This window comes from Magallana gigas, chromosome 1 (assembly GCF_963853765.1).
Source record: "Magallana gigas chromosome 1, xbMagGiga1.1, whole genome shotgun sequence".
In the NCBI taxonomy this organism is placed as follows: domain Eukaryota; kingdom Metazoa; phylum Mollusca; class Bivalvia; order Ostreida; family Ostreidae; genus Magallana; species Magallana gigas.
In genome coordinates this window covers 28,857,423-28,861,164 of record NC_088853.1, presented here as the reverse complement: position 1 = coordinate 28,861,164, position 3,742 = coordinate 28,857,423, and the positions used below count along the sequence as shown (strand labels likewise).

The window sequence follows — 3,742 nt, the reverse complement described above, 5'->3', positions numbered from 1 at the left end:
ACTAAAATCAATTTTAGTAATAGTTTCAGCAATGCGTAAACCATTTGGAAACCTAACTTAAAGTTTCAGCATACTGAAACCTAGCGGAAATGTTCTGAAACTGATTGATATTTCCATAATAATTTACACAACTTTTAACATGATTCAAATTTAGTTTCCGCATTGCGGAAACCATCAGGAATCTTAACTTAAAGTTTCAGCATACTGAAACCTAGCGGAAATGTTCTGAAACTGATAGATATTTCCATAATAATTTACACAACTATTCACACGATTCACATTAAGTTTCCGCATTGCGGAAACCATCAGGAATCTTAGACTAAAGTTTCTGCTGACTGAAACCTAACGGATACTTGCTGAATCGATATAATGGTTTCCGCATTGCGGAAACTATACATGAAACTTCAACTTCAAGTTTCAGCAAGGTTTCCATATAGTTTCAGTTTTGCTGAAACTTGATTTTTCATCCAGTGATCTGCCTTAAATAAAATTAAATTCAAACACACCTGGGTAGCTGGAGGCGGAGGAGAATTCCTTAAAAATGTTCAAATTTGACATGTTTTTTTCTACTTTTTTTATGCATATACTGTAAAAGGGTGAAAATAGATTGTTTCTTGCTCATTTCAAAAGTAATTATCATTGCTGGTGTTATTCAAAAGTCAAATGTACATTTACATATCCTACATGTAATCTTAATGGAGAAAATTGGAAAGAGTTGGGTGATTTTTCAACTATGTAAACACATCTAGATATCTTTATAAAATAAAAAATGAAGGAAACATAATTGCATACTTTTATTGAAAAACAAATTTTCACAACACATATTTCTTTAAACAGCCTTAATTTTGTTTTTCATAATTTCTTATCAAACATGAACAAACCACAATAGGACATGATGCTTTCTTAAAGTTCCGTTATTGTTCATGCATTATCCGATTTAATTTGAATTACCGGTAGATAGTCTGTAGAACACAAGGAATATGCATGTGGGTAGAGGTGACAGGTTAACCTCAAGAGCTGAAACCACAAGAATCAACAGGTAAAAGCCATGTGGTAACAAGAGTCTGCTTTAAGCTGAAATAAAAAAAAAAAATTAGCTGTGTTAACATACATGTACTTGTAATAGCTGTGTTTACATTAACATATACATAATATTTTTGGAAAAAATACACTGACCATGCAGTGTTATAAGTATGACATATCCAAATATATGACATTAACATTTAGCCAGAACAAAAACAAAAATGTGCTTATCAAGTCATAATATCATATTAAACATTAAAATAATTTCTTGGGTATAAACATATCAGATTAAGAGAGAGAGAGAGAGAGCAGGAGTGAGAGAGAGAGTTTGTTTTACTTGAAGTGCGACAGCAATATTTCAATTCATAAACTACAAAGGAATATTACCAATCCAAACAGTGTCAAAGTATAAGCTTCTGCTACGTGTATACCATGTTTTGTCAATTCTACTGGGGTTTATTGCGAATAAATTTAGCGAGGGTTTTTTTTTCTTACGAATTACATGTTTTAAAAACAATACTACATGTATGTATAATGCGCATAAAAATGAGGGATTAATAATACATGCTCATTTTAAAATTCAATGCACTTTGGATTTCTTTTAGAAGATCGAGATATTTTTGTCACAAAATTAAGTTGCCCTCTGACAGTTTCAGTCTTTGCCAAGATTAAAAGAGAGAGAGAGAGAGAGAGAGAGAGAGAGAGAGAGAGAGAGAGAGAGAGAGAGATCTGAGGCACATGCAGTAAAAATTATTTACATACTATGTAGATGTGATATGCATGTAAAGCTTACCTAAAATGAATCAATATGTATAAAAGATAATCTAATCTCTCAAATTACAATGATTCTGTGAAATACTTATATCTTGAGAAGACTGTTTAATAGATATCATGGAACATTGACCTAAATTCTGAGCTTGATATAATATTGATGTTTTACATGCCTGTTACACAAGCAATAACCATACATAACAGAGAGCGAGACAAAAGGTCTAATTTTAATTAGATTGAATATTTACTTTGTCAAATGTATTTATTTAATTAAACACAAGCCTGAGTTTTTTAATCTATAAATTAAGTGAAGGCGATATGGTAAAGATCTGCTATATTTAGATATTTAGGGTAAAGTTATCATCATGCAAACATGCACTCTAATTACAACATTCTATTCTTGTGTACCTTAGGACTCCCATCGCTTTTAATTTTAAATTCTTCATGCAATTTACTACTGGTATCCTTTCTTCACTTGCCTCGGATAGTCTTTTAAACACCATCACCAGTCCCGTAAATTCATGTGGTCCACTTTGTTTACATGTAAAAATGGCGACTCTCGATCTCGATGTAAATTCAACATACTTGATTTTCCGAGGTCGGTAGCGTGTTTCGGAGAAAGTCTGAGGAAAATAAAGAGGCGATATCAGTAGTAAATTGCATGAAGAATTTAATGGTACTAATTGTTTTCACAGAATTTGCGTATAAATAAGGTAAATCAGTCCAAAACTAGCGCACGTTTTTCTGCGCAATAAATATACATGTACAATTTTTTCAATGGGTGGCCCTGTAGCTCTCCGGTCTGTCAATATTTTTTCCCGGAGAGCTACAGTTCTGCAGCTACCGTGAAAATACACTGGACAGATAATATTCCGAGACTCCACTGACTCTAACGCCTGCTTTTATATTGTGACGTACTTCAAAAGCGGAGGTTAAAGTCAGAGGAATCTAGTGCAAATACTTTGAAAAGAAAAAGTCAATACGACATATCCTGTATTGAAACATACCTTTATAATCTGTCCTACGTTAGTTGAGCTGAAATTTCCACTATCGACGTCTTGCAGGCCTTGCTTCTTTTAAAAATGTAGACACACCGCTATCAGCTGTTTGTTCGCAGTCAAAAAATGGCGAGTTGAAATGGGGAATCGTACGATAATTATTTCGATTAAAACTAATAAGACTAATAAAAACTAACAACGTAATTATCGACCGAAATAACGAAATTGTATCGATAAACACTTTAAATAACTATTAAAAAACAGAGTCCGGTTTTATGACCTGCACGAATTGTTTTCAGCAGGAGTTACTTTCAGTGTGAATTTTACACTATTTTTTAAACCAAGAACACGGAATCAAAATTTCCGGAAAAATCAATATTTAAACCCCGATATCTCTGCAATGCATCATCCGATTTGAAAACGAATTTCAGTTTTGTATTAAGCTTTGCAAACTCTACAATATGCATATAATTTTGTGTTTTATATATAGTTTAATTATCAGTACGAATTGTTTTCAGTAGAAATTACTTTCAGTGTGAAATTTGCACTATTTTTAAAACCAAAAACACGGAATCAAAATTTCCGGAAAGATCAATTTTTAAACCCCGATATCTCTGAAATGCATCATCCGATTTGAAAACGAATTTCAGATTTGCATTCAACTTTGCAAACTCTACAACATGCATATAATTTTATTATTCGCTCAAAAAAATGAAAATTCCGAAAAATTAGAATCACTTCCGGTCGAAACCGGAAGTGACAAAATAATTTTTTTTGTAAATTTGCCATAAGTAAATCCACAGATTTACAGTCACAGAGAATTTCAAGTCTTTATAAACAACCGTTTACGAGAAAAGTCCTGGACAAAATCACTTTTTGAAATTTTTAAAAATGACGTAACTAGAAAACGGAAGTGACTTAATGACTGAAAGTTTAAAATCTTCAAGGGA

At 32.3% G+C, this 3,742-nt stretch overlaps 1 long non-coding RNA gene across 1 annotated transcript; it reads right to left on the bottom strand.

Moving 5' to 3' along the window:
- Positions 1-881: 881 nt before the first annotated feature.
- Positions 882-3,436, bottom strand: LOC136273647 (uncharacterized). Its single transcript, XR_010711833.1, has 3 exons — positions 2,802-3,436; positions 2,274-2,417; positions 882-1,074 (listed from the first exon to the last, which is right to left on the bottom strand). It is a non-coding gene; the product is annotated as an uncharacterized lncRNA (long non-coding RNA).
- Positions 3,437-3,742: the final 306 nt, after the last annotated feature.